Raw genomic sequence first — 18637 nt, forward strand, 5'->3', positions numbered from 1 at the left:
GTGTGAATTATGCATAGCAGAATGGAATGGGGAACGGTATTTATAATTCTAAATTTACAAACACGAGAGAAATTAGTAATACTATAGTTATCAAAGGAAACAGGCCTAATTAAAGAAATAACTGCTACAAAACCATATGCAACTCAAACCAGAAAACGACAATTCAGATTTAATGAATGCCTTTAATATTAATTACAGAATTCTTAACAATACATTGGGACAGCTCTCTTGGAGAATTCAGCTTACTGTTTAACAGTTTCTGACTAATTTTATTAACCTGTACATCTGAGAGGATCAACCCCCTCTGGGTTTAATTAGAAGAAAATTCAATTTAAATCTAAATGTCAACAGTGGTTACTAATTATGGCAAGGCCCTGGACGGGACAGCAAGTCTGTAATCAGGCAGTTCCCTGGTAACAATTAACACTTTCTTTCTGAGTTATGAGTGCGTTAGGATATTTTAAAATAAATACGATTCAGCATGGGACACTGCTAATATCATGAGCCCCTACTGCTAGGTGCAGACATGCAGAAGAGGATGCCAAATTAAATTACAGAGATTTCTCAAACATATAGCTGAATAATAAGCAGCTAGGAAACTAGGTCAGGGTCGAAAAGCTAGAGCTGAGTGCCCCTCCCCCAACATGCAAAATAAATATACCCACTATCTCTGAATAGAAATCATTCTTTTGTTATGCCCTTTGTCAAGAATACATTATTGCAAAATGATATTTATTTCCACAATCTTCACAGCTGTGAGCACGACTGAATTAATCTTTCTAGAACTGATTTCATTTGCAATTTCATGATTATGATTATAAAATGTAAATTTATTACTTAAAAAAGAAATGATGATAAAAGACAGAGATAAAAAAAGACAGTTCTTTATCTATTGGTTTGCTTTGCTCGATACTAATGAAATAAATAGCTGACTAACCCTGAAATAAAAACAAACAGTATAAAAACGATTGCAAAAATGTGAAACGAAAGCTAGGAAGACAATAAAAAATCAACTCTTTTAATGTAACACATACAGTGATTATGTGGCTCAGAGAAGTATCAGGACATGTAAATTTTGTCACGGGGAGGCTAGCTTTATGGTTTAATCATTTGCGATTTTTCTATTGCTGCCATTCTTTAAATGTTAGCATTAAAGATAATACAGAAAATACTTGGGTACTACTAATCTTTTTTTTTTTTTCAGCTTTCAGTTTTATGCTCTTAAAAGATCATCTCTAGCAGGCCATTCTCAGACTGTTTAATATTGATGACCCAAATAACAAATTAGTTTAAAAAAATCCATATTTATAAGTCTTCAATGTCTTGTGGAATTCAGTCACTGCACTGGTCTCTTCTTCTTGAAATATATTGCTTCTTCTAATCAATATGTAAGTGCCTACTGTGTGCCAAGAACTGTATTGGACACCAGCAAGTGTTGGATACCACAAGTATCAGAAGATGGGATCGCGGAGTTCAATTATTGCTATTTAGAAATAATAAAGTCAGTTTTTTTTTTTCTTGGTAATACCCAGGGCAAAATAAACCATTTGTTTTATGCAGGAACTTTATTTACATAACTCACTCTTCCCTCAAAACGATAGCGTTCCTTTTTTTTTTTTAAGGTATCGATTTAATTTTTCCTGTTTAAAATGGCGACTCGCAGGCAAACACAATTAATATACCTTGTATTAAGTAGAACTCAAGTGTCAAATGTCTGTTTACAGAGAGACCACTGATGATAACTACGGCTCCACGAAGAAATGAATGTCAATAAACGGCTATAAGCACTTATGCTCATAATAGATGCAATAGTATCTTTAAATAAATATTAACATGTAGGACTGCTATTTATCATGTCAACTCAATCAACAGAGACCATATTTCTCCACCAGGAATGCATCGGCTAGCTTTCTGCATTGGCTCACAATCATAAAGCAAAACGCCAGCACTGTCACAAGACATTTATTGTATTCAATTGGATCTAAACTAGCTGCGGAGGAAGAGGCTATTTAAGCTTATGTGACAAAATAAGCTATGTATATATGAATAAATTATTTTTTACTGTATGATTCCTTTCCATGTGCTTTACCTGTCTGAGATTCTGAGTCTTCAATAAAATATTTCTACCTGTGACTTTTATAGCTTTGTCGAGAGGGAGTCTACCAGACCTTTTGGTTCATTCTCCCAATCCAAATATTATCTATCACCTCCTCTAGCATGAAGGTTAATAACTCTTGGCTGAAGATGTCTATATCGCTTCTTTACAGTTCAGAGCCAGGGACCTGTCTTCTTCCTCCTTGAAGAGTCCACGTTTCACCTCTGGGAGGCATGAGACCTCCACCGGGCGGACACCGACAGGGCGTCCGGTGTTCACCAAGCAATTAGGAGCCTAGTATGATTCCGTTCTGCAAGCAAACCCTTCGTGGGCTGTAATAAACATATGCTGCTTGGCACTGTCCTATTGCTTAGGAATTCCATGTTTAAATGAAACAGGGAGAAGCCATGCCTATGTAAATTCTGCCTTTTTTCCCCTTTTCTCTTTCCTCTTTTCCCTCTCTCTAGTCCTTCTTTAAACAGCATTACGCACCAGAGAGATTTGCACTAACTCCTTCAGCATTCCTTGTATCTTTCAAAATGCTACACCTGAGGCCCCGTTTCATCCCCAGAAAGAAGAGAGCCTAACAAGTGTGTCCCGTTGGTTAATCGCACAGCTTGGAGGTTAGCTTTCAACTGGTAGTTAATGACTTGTTTGTCCTTTGCTGAGGAGACCTTCAGAGTCTAATTTTCAGAGACATTCCATTGTTAGACAGCTGTTAGGGGCTGGATCTCTCAGAAGAGAGAAAACATGTTATTTAAAACTACGTAAAATGAATAAACAAGAACAATGACATCACATACATGAGAGACAATATAATAAGACACGTTTCTCACACCAGTTTTAAACTGTAATTTACTGGGTAATATTATTCTAAATAATATAATACAAACTCAGAACAGGTGTCTAGAGCTATTTTCCTATGCTTGTAAATGTTAACTCTTTCTTTCTGCTTAACTGAAACTTGAGCTAAGATCTTTTGATAACAAAACGGAAGTTCTGTAACCACAGCTCAATAATAAGGTGAATGGAAAAACAGTTGGTTTCTGTCTCCCTCAACTGCTTACCTTGATGTGTTCAAGTCAAAAAGAGAAAGAGAGAGTGTATGTTCTCCATTATACCAACCACCACGATGGCAAACGATAAATACAAAACACTGTTTTGTACTCCCTGTTGGTATAAAGTCTCTATTTTAAAAAGCTTCTGAAAATTTTAATTTTATTTTAATTTAGGCCCATATGTCTCCAGCAAAGACTAAGGGAATCTGTAATGTCACACTGCTCAAAAATATATTTTCAACCATTAAGATGGTAAAGTCTTAAGGAAATCAACTGTGTTATTTTGTATCTGATGTCATATTATGGTAGTTGCTTCTCAGGAAAGTGGAGTCGATGTTTCTGCGGACAAAGGCCCGCAGGGAGAAAGAAAACACCTTGTGACAGAAGTGGGTATGCAACGGGAACAGGGGAATTAGGAAGATTCTGGGGAATGGCTCCTCCATCTCTCCCTCCACCCCTGGCCCTGGCAGCTGAGTTTAAGGACTCAGAAGAGACCTCCTGTTTAATTTTAGGATCAGGAAGATTCTAGAATAGCATTTCCCAAAGTGGGTTCCACAATAGGAGGGTAGGTTATACTTAAATGGGCAAGTAAGTTGGGACATGCCAGGTTAAGCAAAGGCCAATGAGCTTGCTTATGCCAAGATTTCCCAGGGTTCTGAATCATGCAAGAGAACTGAAGTCCATACATTCCACATGCTTTTCTCACCTCTTTACTCTCTAACATGCCCCTGAATTCCTTCATTCCTGCTAAGGGACTCCAGAAGCTAGAGGGAATAGAGGTTCACTAGACTCTCCAGGGTGAGTGCAGCAACGGTAGACCAGAATGTTCTGGCTTTCCCCCCTTGATTTTAATAATGTATTTCTTGTTAATGTCCTTCTTGATGAAACAAAACAAACCAACTGTTGGGTTGTCAACAATCCCACTATGATTCCTCAGGACTGAGAAAAGATAATTATTTTTAAAAAGGTTGGTGGGGGGAACGACAATACAGATTATTCTGGTTGGCCTGTCTCATGTTGACTCTAAATGATTTAACTTGCCAAGACAGTTCCGTAGGCTTCTGAGATCTCTGCCTGAATTGTTAAACCTTGTGGTCCAGGTAATCATTACTGTAACCTTGTTTTAACTTCTTAAGATAGGGCCTTATATCGACCAATAATCCCTGCCTTCTAGAATTTTTTTTAGTTAAATCCTGATTAATTTTCTCACCAGGATAACATCGTAACATTTCTTTCATATTCAGAATTCATTAGTTTTCTTAAATACTGAAAATTTTAAACATGATAGTATGTTTCCTAAAATTGAGACATAACTACATAATCTCCAAAAAAAAGATATACAATAGATAAATAACCACAACATTCTTCAGGGTGTCAGGTTTTAGACATGTGTTGCTAAATAAGATGTGTGTCAGGCTTTAGCACTGAAGCCAAATTATTAGCAAACAGCTAAGCATGACCAAAAATATCTACAACCCTGATCTTATTGAAATAATTATAGAACCTTTAATGTCCCACCAGGCACAGAGAGAAAAAGAAACACAGCAGAGAAAGAGTAGCATAATGGAAACAGACAGAAGTAGGACAGTCGTTCTACTTTCTACACAGCAGACACAAACTACTGTCGAAAGTTGAAGAGAACAGGAAAATGACTGCTGAACCGAAAATAAAATTTTTAATTGGTGTCTCAATTGACAAAATATTAAGAAAACGTATTTAAGTAAAACAAAAAAACCTGCAATTTAATTTGGTTACTCTTTTCACATAGACACATAGTTTAGATCAACCAATACAGACACGGGTATAAATATGCGTATATGACCTTTCTATTTGATGACATAACATGGGATGTGGGTACGCACGATCTGTGTGCTTTTGCTTTGCAATCATTAGAGATTATTTTAGTCAATGGTCAGTACATTTAATGTCCTATAATTTGGTATAATTTGATTTGCTATGCAAAATCTTCTACTCCAAAGTACCTCCGCAAGTACTAAACAAAATGCACTTATAAAATAAGTGCATGCCACATAATCGGTGCTCGGTTTGTAATGACTTAATGAATAAATGAACGCATGCCTATCTTGCCTATCAGTCATTTCTACGATGGTGTTCCTCCATTGGGAAGAGAGAGTGAAGAGTTTTGTGGATGTGCTTCAAGGACAAAAGCAACTGCTTTGCATCATAAACTGCACTGGGCTTCCACTCAAAACCTCATTTACAGAATAAGACACACAGTTTTTGTTTTTAATGGGAAAACCCATGGCGTCATTTAAGGGCCTCCACAATTAAGCACCACCTCATTTTCCAATCTTTTTTCCTCATCTTTCACTTGGGACACACTGAACTATCTGTGGGTCCCTGATGGCTGGTGGTGTTCCTTCCTGCAGAGAATGCTTTTCTTTAGCCTCTCTGCCTGTCTAAGGCTGATGTGCAGTGTTTAGGCCCAGCTTCCAGTCAGTGTTTCTCCATAGTGTCCGTACCGAGTTCACAGGTATGATGCAGCAATCCACGTTGAATGAATATAACAGAGTATTTAAGATACAGTTCCCATCAAAGCTCCCAAATGCCAAGAAAGTATACGAAAAAAGATTAGCTAGTTATATCATCAGATATCTTAGGATTTCTTTTTAAGTTTTATCTCAGAATTGTTGGGGTGCCTGGGTGGCTCAGTGGGTTAAGCCTCTGCCTTCGGCTCGGGTCATGATCCCAGGGTCCTGAGACTGAGTGCCATATCATGCTCCTTGCTCAGCAGGAAGTCTGCTTCTCCTTCTGCACCCCCCACGGCCCCCCTTGCTGGTGCTCTGTCTCTCCCACTCTGTTGAATAAATAAATAAAATCTTTAAAAAAAAAAAAAAGAATGAGAGAATGAGAGTGTTACCATACCTTCATAAAATAAGCATAGTGGATTATGGTAAAACTATAAACTGATAATTATCAGCTTAAAGTAGCAATATTTTCCATAAATATGTATCTGTAGGTTATAGTTTAGGTAATATTAATTAGTCCTATATACGAAGGAAGTTTCCCCTTTTATTAGAAGGGTAGAGTTACAAAATTTAATTTCTCTAAACAAAAATAATAGCAGAAAATGTATCTAAAACTTTCTAACAAAGGGACAATTCATTCCAACCTTTTTTTCCCCGTTGACAAAAACATCCTCTGAAATAAAATTGCCCCTGTATGTACCAGTTCCTGATGGAGGAGGTGGTGGTTTGAAAGAGAAATGTAGTGTAAGATTTCTTGGTAGCTAATAAATACAAGGCTATTGTCCCTGAAAACACTGCCATCTGTTGTCAGAAAAGAAAGGTCACTTCTGAAATTTTGCCAAGCAATAGGTTTTATACAGCCATAGGGAGGAAAAAAAAATCCGAGACTGTTTCTTAAGTGAGCAGGTCATCCTACAGGGAAAAGTCTCTATGGGAACCGTAATTTGGAAGATGTCCAAAGTACAAAAATAGATTGGTTTTCTCAAATATTAAAATGGTTCTCTAAAACAAGGTGACTCTCACAGGCCGTTCTTACTAATTACTACATACTGCTCTCTATTATTTTGATTTCTTTCAAATATACAGAGAGCCAAAATTATGATTGAAATTCCAACCATCACACCTGGGTTAAGAGTATCTTTTTCTTAACTTTTTTCAAAACTTTCCATTAAATTTTATTAGGTGATAAATGCTACAATATTCCCCATGGGTCCTTAATAGGAGGGAAAGAAAAAAAATCACCAAAATTATCATCTAGTCAGTCTTTATGGAAGGGATTTTAAAAGTCTTATTTGTATCATGCTGCTTTCTGTTACAAAATCATTTATATTTCTAAGCAGTGATTATTACAGAAGCCATTTATCACTTACACCCCCTCTGAATTTTTGCCATTTTTCATGAGGAAATTTAAGTTGTGCCCGAGATTAAATGGAGAAGGTGTAGATGAACCATCATTTCATCGGTTTGAGATTTGCTAATTTCACTGGTATGTTCTCAATCCTTAACTTAACATGTTCATTTCAGTGGTCTGCTAGAATCTCACTAATGGAGGGGAAGGACCAGCATAGAACATCCAACCAAGGACTCTACACCACGTCCCACACTAGCCATTTACAGTCATTTCATCCATGCTACAACTCTATGTGAGGTTAGCTTTCTAGACCCCACTTACAGATTAAAAAAAAAAAAAAATGAGAGAGGTTCCGTATCCTCCATAACTTCACACAGCCAGTAACAGCACAGCCAGGATTCAAACCCATGTGCAGCCACCTCTTCAATCCTTGCCTCTTCCTTTGCCTCGACGCAGGCTGTGTAGGGATGACATTATACCTGTTTCCGACTTGTATCTTAGCTTTTAGGGAGCACGGAGATCGAGATGCTTTTCCTTCAACTATTTCTGCCCCTTGAAGCACAGCCATGGGTGCCCTCATGGTAAGCGAGGTGTCACCTGAGCTGTCTAGGTGGAGGCAGTGTCCACAGGCATGGGATTTAAAAATGAGGACAGACACTTTGCAAAGTAAAATTGAACAGGCGGGCTATCGGGGCTTGGTGTAAAAGGTTAGCAGATCCGAATACTACACACAACGGCCTTGGCTGTTGGCTGTGCCTAGAGGGAAATTATGACCTTGAGGCACTAGGCAAAGGCCAGCTTGTTGCACAGTTTGGCACGGAGACCTCGCCTACTCTAGTCGGAGGGGAAAGGTGAAAAGCATCTATGGAAAGCACACCCGCCATTCCCAAGTGGCTGAACACCAGCCATCATTATGAACTCAAACTCCTTTCACTGACAGTTATGTTTAAATTATGAAAATCTCAGTGGTGTGTCATTTCCACTATGCGCTCTTTGAAGTTCTATACTAATGATGTTCAGCAAACCTGCTTTGAGATCCCATCTTGCTGAGAAATGGGGGCCTTTGAGAAAACCTTTGAGCCCATAGCTTAGCTTACATGTATTTAATGCATTTATGCTATTTTAAGAATAATTTACAAATCCGGTTTATTACATCGTTAATGTCCTCCCAATGCCTACTACTGTGATAACCCACAATCTTAATTACAGTGTTGCATGGGTCTTTCAGACTCTCACGAAGTAAGAAACTACCTGCTAGATTGCTTTTATTAAAAACCATTGTAAAGGTGCTCTATGACTACTCTGGTTTTCAATATTTGAGAATCATGTAAGGAATAAAAAAAAATACTTCTGTGTTTCATCTAGTCAATCCTTTAATTTTGCAGCTGGAGAAACCCACCCAGGGAGGTTAAGGGATTCGTTCAAAGTCCACTCAGTAAAAAACTCATCCAGTGCAATGGTTCTTTCCACTGTATTCCAAAACAAAGACCCTGTTATTTTCCCACAGTTTGAGAAGTCTTGACTATCATAATGTGGTGTTAAGTCAGTTAGATTTATTTTCTGGGCTTAGGCATTACTGCCAAATACCAAACCAACTTATTAGCTTCTCTGAGTCTTGCTTTCCTCATTTATAAAATGGGAATAACAATATAGAATCAAAGACAGATTTTGTTGCTGTTTTTGTTGCACCAAATAAAGGTTTTTCTTTCCTTCCAATAAAGTGTCACATCCCAAAGTGACCATGACCATTCTGTTGGTCACAAGAGCTTAAGCTTGGGGGAAAAAAAAATGAAGTGTATTTGAACTCATCACACTTCTGACTTTCTGCTATGTTACAAGGGGACACGGGAGAGAATTTCAACTTAAGCATATGAAAGAAAAGAGTTCATAGTTTCTACTTTAACCAAAACTGTATTTCATCATTAGGGGTAATGAAAAAAATAATGAAAGGGAAAAGAAAAAAGAAAAGGAAAGGAAAAAGGAAAGCCAAGGGAAGGGAAGGGGAAGGGAGGGGAGAGGAGGGGAGGGGGGAGGGGAAAGGAAGGGAAGGGAAGGAAAGGAAAAAGGAAAAAGAGAACAGAAGGAAAGAACTGCCCAAATCCTTCTGGGAAAGCCCTCTGAATCACTAGGTAGTGTGGTCTTTCTCCCTGTGGTTGAGTTTACCTTACATATTAGATCTCTTCCCATGGACAGCAAACTTTTCAAAGGCAGGTCTCATACTTCCTAATCTTTGTAATGTCCTGATATGTAACAGGGTCTGACATATAAGAAGCATTTAGTAAGTACTGAGAGAGAAGTTGTCTGGGCAGCTGTCTTTTACGTGTATACACCTCAGAAATAACCTATCTTTTAAAGCATTTTAAGCATTCTGGATATAAATATTTCTCAAATGATAGTATACAATTTATCACTTTCTAAAAAGCCTCCTCAGCATAGTTTTGTTGGACTATAAATTGCTATAATCTGCCATAAAAGAATGATATTCTCAGGGGCTTACTAAATATATTCTTGGGGTTGTATCAATGGCTACAGGCCTTGATGCTTTGAACATTCTTAGAAGTGATTATGTTTAAAGCAGTTTTTCAGGATCCCACATACCTATCAGGATGTCACGTTTTTGTGGTCAGTTACGGGTCTGACACTAGTAACCAACAACCAACCCTCATCATACTTAGGTGCTTCTAAACACAGTGCTCTAGGAAACCTTATCATGAATGCAGCTAGACTGTGTATAGAACATGAGTTTCAGATAATGTGGATTATATCTCTTCTGGCCGCTACATTTTAATCTCTGTGTGTGTGGCTTTATTTCTTCCTCCAAAGTGGGGGGGGCTGTCTAAGCTCTGAAAAGTGAGGGCGTTATTATCCCATGCAATTTATTTATTTATTTTTTTTAAAGATTTTTATTTATTTATTTGACAGAGAGAGATCACAAGTAGACAGTGAGGCAGGCAGAGAGAGAGAGAGAAGCAGACTCCCTGCTGAGCAGAGAGCCTGATGCGGGACTCGATCCCAGGACCCTGAGATCATGACCTGAGCCGAAGGCAGCGGCTTAATCCACTGAGCCACCCAGGCGCCCTATCCCATGCAATTTAGAGTGACGCCATGTCCAAAGATCCACTTTTTTAGAATATATGAAAGTGCATAAAATTCTCCAATGAGTTAAATTTGACAAAGCTTTCAACTAATGAAACTATTAAAGGTAATATGAAAGTGTTTTTTAATATCAACTATTAGCAGAAAATGATAGTGCCATTGAAATGCCTTTATAGTTTAAAGTCTAGCAGCCTAGCATCTCATACTGGTGTACAGTCAGTACACAAGCACAGAAACATGGATTGCATCTTCATCGCCTTTGATATAAAAATACACTCCCAGTGGGAAAAAGTTTAAGTAACATGATTTTTCGTGATATTTCTGAAAAAAATTAATAAATATATGATGGAGAAGAAAGGATACTTGACTTGGACTCAGAAGACCCAGGACGCAGCCCTGATGGTCCTTAGTGTTGCGGTTTGGGGCAAGTCGCTCAGTATAATATCGTAAGATTTGCATTTTGGTGAGCTGACCTGAAAGTCCCCTCCCAGGAGGAACCCACCTTATTTCCCTGAACGTACGTTATTTCTTAAGTGAGACTTATTATTACAGTATGGGTGTGTGTGTGTGTGTGTGTGTGAGTGTGTTGGGTGTGGGGGTAATCGAAAGAAAGAAAGAGAGGAAGGAAGGAAGCAAGCAAGCAAGCAATGGTAAGCTTATACTGTCAGTAAATCCCCCAGTTACTTATTTAACTTAATTCACAGATATTCATTAAGCACTGACTGTACACCAGTATGAGACTGAAGCTCGATCCTGCTTCCCGGAGGCTCACAATTACCCAGCCCGGGAGGTAATACTCCTACACAAATAAGGTGGCAAAGTCTGTATGTCTTAGCCAGGCTCACAAAGCCTTCATGATGCGATCTCAGCCTACCTTTCTAGCCTACCACTCAGACATCCTCTCAGCACACCAGCTCTTTGCTCCCGCAGGACTTCATGTGTGCCCCTCCCACTTCATCCCCGTCATCGTTACTGCGCATGTCTGTAGCAGCATCTGCGCTCATAGGACTACCTCCCCGAGGAAGAGGGCTCTTTAAGGACAGGGTCCTTCCCTTGCTCCCATTTTATGCCTAGGACTAGTGGAGTTCCGGGAATGAGCCGGTACTCAGAAATGCTGACTGAATAGAATTGAACCGATAGTGACAGGCGTGCTGCATGAGTGGTACAGACGTTCAGGGCAGTCAGTATCAAGAGTGAACACAGTAAGACAAAAGATTACGCACAAGATCTTCACTCCTTCAAAGCTATCCGTGAGGTTGAGACTCGCCTCACATAATTTTATTTCTTCACTTATTCATTCAACCACAAGTCAATACTGAAATTGCAAAGTCTGCATATACTTCATATACATATATATGCATTATATATATAAATATATGTATATAAAAACATATATGTGTGTGTGTGTGTGTGTGTGTATATATATGTGTGTGTGTGTGTATATATATATATATAATGGGATAGTCTACAGTTCTATGCCTCTAATAGTTTACCTCAAAGTGGCTCTTTGTGTCTCAAGGGTAGGATTTTAGTGACCAGAAAAGTCATGAACCAACAGGAAAGACTGAGGCGCGTGTAAGGAAAGCAACAGAAAAAGGAATGTCATGAATGAGACTACCTCATTTTTTCCCCCTAAAAGCAACAAAACAAGGATGGGAGTGGAGGTTCATCTGGTCCCTTTTTCCTGCCTACAGGTGTGTGCACCACGCAGCATGCTATATATTCCGTGAATTCCTCTTTTGATTTGAGAAATGAGCTATTTTCCTTTAGCAATCTGGGTTTGGATAAGAAAGTTTATAAGATCTGAAATCCATTATTATTGTCAATCCTAGAAGTCTGTAACTCTTGGACACCAAAAAATGCGATTAACAGCACTTGCCATGTGAGTGACATTCGGGTACCATGTACTAGATAGGGTGATTTTATCATTTCACTTCGCCAAATTTCACTTCGCCAAGTTTCAGGTTGCCAGAAAGAAATGTGTTTCACTTAAGTTCTGATATGTAACAAATGTTAGTCTTCTGTGTCTCTTGCTCCAAGAACACCTAATATTTGGATGCAAAAATCTACATGAGAACATGAAGCGAGTTGATACAGCTACAGAATTGCTATAAAAACACAACCAAACACACAAACAAATAAACAGAAAATGTCCCTGTGATTAGCCCAGAAGGCAAGGGGGAAGCATGGAGAAGGGGTTGGAAGGTGTGTGTTGGGGGCGGGGGGGTGGTGATTGCTGGAGGCTCCCATGATTACCATGATTCCACTGGCTAGCTCCCTCTTTGCACCTTTGCACATCTCCATTTGCGGTCTCACCATGAAAGCTACAACCTGTTAAAGAAACAGACTGGGTGCAATCTACAAAGGAAACACTTCTGGGTTTTGGTTCAATGTTAAAGTTGTGTCCAGGTTATGTACGCCTAGGCTCTGGGTCATAACTGGCTAGTAAAACACTAGTTAACTGAGAAGGTCAAAATTTCATATATCATATTTAAAATTATTATGATATATATAACATAAGTTATCCATCTATAATATGTCATATATGTACATATATAAGTATATAAAATATATATTACATAAATATATAAAATATGTATTAAATACATGTGTAATATATTTATAATTATTATATTGTATATTTATATGGATATACAAATATGAATATAAATATTATAAATACACACATATATAAATATTATATATAAATATATAAGAATATATAGAAAACATCTCTGGGACACAGATATATCTCTGGATCTAAGAGATGTTCAAATTACAGACCATGAAATCGGCTTTTAATTGGACTTCAAATTAAAAAAATGGGATCTTGGAGATTTGCAGATATTTTTGCAGTTTATTGTTTTTGTTTCAGCGTTAGTCCCATGAACTGTGTCTTTATGTACGAACAAGTTTGTTTTAATTTTTCAGTGACTTCAAGACAATTCAAAATGAGGAAATGGGTTTATTTTCCAAAGCACCCTGTTTGACAGCACCAACTGGCTTGAGTTTAAGTACCTTTCTAAAATGTTCTTGATTTGCCGCACAGATTTATATCTTTTCATGTTCCGTCTCATCATTAAGCCATTTATGAAGGAATTATTACCTTTGCTCAATCTGATATTTTATGGACTTCGTTGAAATAGTCTCATCACTCACAATACACTCAGGAGATTGGTCCATTGCCCAGAAGCGCACAAAGGATATTTCTGGTGAACTCCCATTAGCCTCACAAGGAGTTACCCATATACATATGATCCTCATCAGATGGATAGAGACTTCTATATATTTGAAAAGGGTAACAGATCCCTCCTTGAGTAACTCTGACCTGCTGCTCTTTGTCACGTGCTTGTTAGCCAGTTAAATTTAGGGGGGCCTCATATTTCATGGCAATTCCAGGTGAATTATTAGGCTTCGACTCCCCATCATCAGGTCTTACAACTCTGTTCAAAGCAGAAACAGCTTTGAAATCTTTCGAAGCATGACTTCATTAACAGATGATATACTAAGCATTGGAATGAACTATATGGATTTGTATCTATTACCATGAATTTGTATGAAATAGCAGTAGGTTCCCCCCTTCATAAGAAAGTCCTTTTATATTGCTAATCAAAATATTTTTATTCCCATAATTAAAAGAACAGCTACACGTTCGGCCCACTTGTGCCTGACTTATCATCCTTCACTTAAGAAAACAAGGGTCTCCCCCCCTTTTAAAAGAAAATTTATAAATATCCTGGGCACGTATTTCCAACTCTTAATTTAAAACTGATGACTCTAATAAGAACTACAAAAATGAAATGTTCTTTGTTCGGAGCCATAATTCAGAAAGATGGCTTATTTTACAAAGGCTTAGAAACTATATATTTTTCTATCTTCTTAGACATGGAAAATGGATTGTTTGCAAAAAAAATTCATGATATATGCTTCTGGCTATTTCAGCAAATGGATAGTATTGGGACATCAAATATATTATCTATAAATATACGTTATATACAGGTACAGGTTATGTATACATATACATATATGTGCGTATGTATGTATGTTATACGTATGATACTTTTCTAAATAATACCAGAGGTACAAACCCAGAAATGTGGATCAGGTTGTCTCCTTTATTTGGCTGTAATGGCTGTAAAAGTTAGATCTTTTCAAAGAACTTTTGTTTTTCACCCTTAGGCTTTTAAACAATAGCAGATTTAAAAACTGCTCTTAATATAAACAAAGTCTGCTTGACCCTTCAGAATTATGTTAAAAAGAGAGCTTCTTGTCTATCGAAGTCTGTAAAAAGACAACTTTAGAAACATTAGCCCGATCATAATGTGTTTTTAAATTGTTTTCCTCAATTGTTTTTGGCTTGATTAGCAAATAATACCTTCCCAAACTTTGAGGTTCACAACTCAGTAAAATTCTGAATTGAGCCTTTGGAAAATTTATTGGGTTGCTAACAGCGTACAAATAGATAATTGCTTGTTTTGGGGCAGGAATGCTTTAGAACTCAAGTACTTTTTCCCCAAGGGAATCACACTGTCATTTGTTTTTATTTTCAAAATGAAAACAAATGGCACTATAATTCCTAAGGGCAAAAATGACTTCAGTCCATTTCTTTTCCTCTCTGCTCTGCTCTATTCATTTTTAGTCCGATGGAATATACAGATAGTCCCCACCCTCCCACCCCCATGACTTCCACCGCCGCAAAATGTATTCACTCGCTGTACAGTAATTAACAGCTCTTGACTGGAAAACTGCCAGCATGTACAACGTGACACTCTTCCTTTGAACACTAACAAAGTGCATAAGTAATTTATGTTGGATTAAATATCCCTAACAGGGACCCTTAAGTAACCCAATCACTTTAAACAGGCTCCACATGCATGCTCCAGTGCAGGGAAAATGTCAGACAGTGATAACCCACTAATAGCACAATTCTAACTATATTCCAGCCATTAGCATTTTATGACATCAATCCTCATTAAACCTGGCAAGGAAAAAGATACTAATGTTTCCCAATTTTACAGCCAAGGTGGAAGAGAAATGGAGAAAATGTAGACAGGTGCTGTCTCCCAAAAAGGATTAACATTTTTTAAAATGTGGTAGCAATTTTCTGTTAGTACCTTTGTTTGCATTGAAAGAGAGACAACAAAGAGGTAATGGCTACAAGGACCTCGATGGAATTCAGCCAAGAGTGAAAGAAAAGACTGGTATTTCAGCCATTGTGCTCACTGCTAAAGCACTGTGCCAACTCATCTTCCAACCCATTATATGAAATTTAATTTAACCTGCTATGCAATTAATTCAGATGTTCAGCCTATTTTTCTCATGGCAGAATCCCTCACACAATGCCTTATTTAAATATTAATCAGTCCTCTTTCAATTAGGACTAATTTGCTTCACAGGGTTTCTCTCATCTTCTGATTGCAGGAAAATGGAGGTAACTTGCAACGTTTGAGGATAATTAACATGGTATTTTTATAATACTGATACATCAAATGGGACCTTAATGAACCCCGCTGATTCCATTTAGTAAAGCATGCCTCAAAGTTATAATCAAGAGGAAAGCCATTGCCATCTGTTTAAAATACTAAGGAGCACAATTTAAACACAAAATGCTTATTTCTCTAAACTGTCTATTGTAGAGGTCTGCAAAAGTCATTTTTCTATGCAAACTAATTGTACAGTATTTTAATTTGAACCTTTTATTGCACATATACAATACAGTGACATGTGAAGATGGAGGGGCCCCGTTTAATTAAATGTTGACAACCACAGAAATAAGTAATGTTTGTCAATGTTACTTTTCCAAAGCACGCTGCACAGTTGCCGTTAGAGCCATGGTTGTAAGTTTTCCGTTTCTAATGAATCTAATAATTCACAGCGTTTTGTTTAATATTTGAAGAACTTTTCTTAACAAAAGCCACCGAAGCTCTGGGAAATGGAAAAACAGCAGCATACGCTGTTGCTTTGCTGCTTCTAACGTCACAGAGTAAACAGCTTAACATTTACACATGGCCAGGTGTGCGCAGTGTTCCATCTGCTTCCAGGCAGGTTGAAGGTCAAAGTTTTAGGCTTTGAGCTGTTCTAGAGTTCCTTGGTTACATCCAGGTTATGGAGGCTATTGGCTCCCGAGGTCATTATCAAAGCACTCAACATGTTCCAATGGTAATAAAACATGATTGATAACAGATTGCTTATTTACAGTGTTTACACTGTGGCCACAAGGATTTCCTCTGGTACCTTTTGAAAAGGTAGGCATTACCTGTGTAGGATTTAAAGAGGAAGTGTGGTCTCCCCTCGTTTTCTTTAAAAAAACAAGCCTCCCTGTTGGATCATTATGACAGAAGCAACTGAGACCAGAGTTTCATTTGTAAAGACAAAACCAAACATCCGATGTGAAATACGGCATTTAGATTATCAATCCACCAATAAAAGTATCAACTGAGTGCCTAAGATGTGCTTACCAGAGGCAAAGAAGGAATGATCGGGGGTACAAGCAGTACCTTTTTCTGTGTGCTTATGGGTCAACCAAGAGTTCCAGTTAGACAGGAGAGGAAGAGCAAGAGAGGCCATGGTTGAAACAGAAAGAGAGAGAGAGAAAGATTAACTAGACAGGAGCTAGGTGATCAGCTTGAGACATTATGGAAAATAGCTAGTTTTGATATTTCATGAGTTCAAATCAACAGCAAGTGGAAATAGCTTTGTTGTTGTTGTTACTCTGTTGAATTTAAAAACTTCTACGACGAGATCTAGACCTTTCTCACCCTAGTGCCCGTGGCAGTGCCATGCTTTACATGCGCTGGGCGCAAGTCAACTGTTCGTTGATTTGAGTGGGATTCATGGGCTTATTTGGCAAATACCTGCTGAGCACATACAATGTTCAAAGCACTGTTTAACCACTGGGTATAAATTAGTGAACAAAAAGATAAGGCATGTCTCTGTTCTCAAGGAGTTAAAGATCCAGGGGAAGAAGAGAGACATTTCAAAAGATAAACAAACCAATGGGATAACTTCCAAGCACACAAATCTATGAAGAATGCGAAGCTAGGTGTTAAGGATAGAGACTCAAGTGTGGGGACATTTTAGATTGGATGGTCAAGAGAGGCCACTCTCTGAGGAGGTGACATTTAGGTGAAGAACTGAATGACAATGAGACAGCTTCAAGGAAGACCATGCCAGCCTGAGAAGCAGGATGGTGGCATCCGTGAGGTTGGAATACGCTTGGCTGCTGTGAGGAACATTAAAAATAAATAAAGACACCAGAGAAAAATACAAAATGAGGTTGGAGAGATGAACAAGGGCAGGAAAATGCATGGCCTTGCATTTCATGAGATAAAATTGGATTTTTCCTGCTGAGGGTAGTGCGAAGGAACTGGAAGGTTGTATGCAAAACAGTGACACGCTCTGCTTTGTGTTTTTCCTCTCGTCTTCTAGGTGGACAAGGGATGGAGAGGAGTCCAAGGAAAAGCAAAGGGACAAGTTAGGAAGTTTCTGCAGCAATCCAGGTGGGCTGCTCTCCTGGGACGGCTGCAGGGGAGTGGTTCTCAGAGCAGGAGGGAAAGAGATACATAGAAGGGTGAAGGGGAGAAAATGTGGGATCAGAGATGACTTCGAGGATGTTGCCTTAAGCAGTTCGACATCTCTTTCCGAGATACTGGGGAAGGCAACATTTAAGGAAAAATCTAGAGTCCTCTCAGGGTCACTGTAATTTAATTTAATCTTGGGGAGGGGGTCACTTTAATTTTATAAGAGGAGCTGTAGCATAGTAAAATCAAATCATTAAGATAAGATGGAAATCACTTACTATTATAGTAACTCTACGAATATTCTTTTCAGCCCTTGCACTGTGATGCCTCTGAACCTTTGCACATGCGCTTCTCGGTGTCTCACCCTTCAGCTAATTTCTACACTTTCCTCAGTAATAACAAAAGCTAACCCTTACAGTTGCTTAGTCAGTGCCACGTACTGTGCTAGGTGCTTAAATGATATTATTTCCTTTAAAAATACCCCAAACCCTAGAAGGTAAATGGTATTCCAATTTTCTATAGGAAACCAAGGCTAAGAGAAGTGAAGATGCAGTTTGGATGTCTGTTCCAAGAAGCGTGTCCTGATCACAAAGGACAATGAGGCCCTTTCTCTCTGTGTGCTGGGCACATCCCATTGTGAGTCTACAGAGGATGTGGAACATGGCCCCCAAATGGTTGGACTCTTCCCCCTATGAGGTCCTTTAGTGCAGAGATCACATCTAGTAAAAACCAAAACAAACCAACCAAAAAACACTTCTTAAAAACGAACTCTTTACAGTGGTTAAAAGGGGCTGGTAGAAGGGACGATGGGGAGTCATTATTTAATGGGGACAGAGTTTCATTTGGGATGACGAACATGTTCTCGAGAAGGGTAGTGGTGAGGGCTGCCATGTGAATGTACTTAACGTCACTGAACCATACACTTAAAAATCGTCCAAGGGGTAATTTTTAAGTTGTGTGTCATTTTACCATGATTTAAAAAAGAAACTAGGCCCCATTGCCACTTCTGCAAGAAAGAAGGGACCTAC

The 18637-nt window shown here is 38.4% G+C and overlaps 1 protein-coding gene across 2 annotated transcripts in view; it reads right to left on the minus strand.

The window, feature by feature from the left end:
• TOX (thymocyte selection associated high mobility group box) overlaps window positions 1-18637 on the minus strand; it is a 297971-nt gene that overhangs the window by 199192 nt on the left and 80142 nt on the right. The window lies entirely within an intron of this gene.

Source organism: Mustela erminea, chromosome 16, assembly GCF_009829155.1.
Source record: "Mustela erminea isolate mMusErm1 chromosome 16, mMusErm1.Pri, whole genome shotgun sequence".
Classification (NCBI taxonomy): domain Eukaryota; kingdom Metazoa; phylum Chordata; class Mammalia; order Carnivora; family Mustelidae; genus Mustela; species Mustela erminea.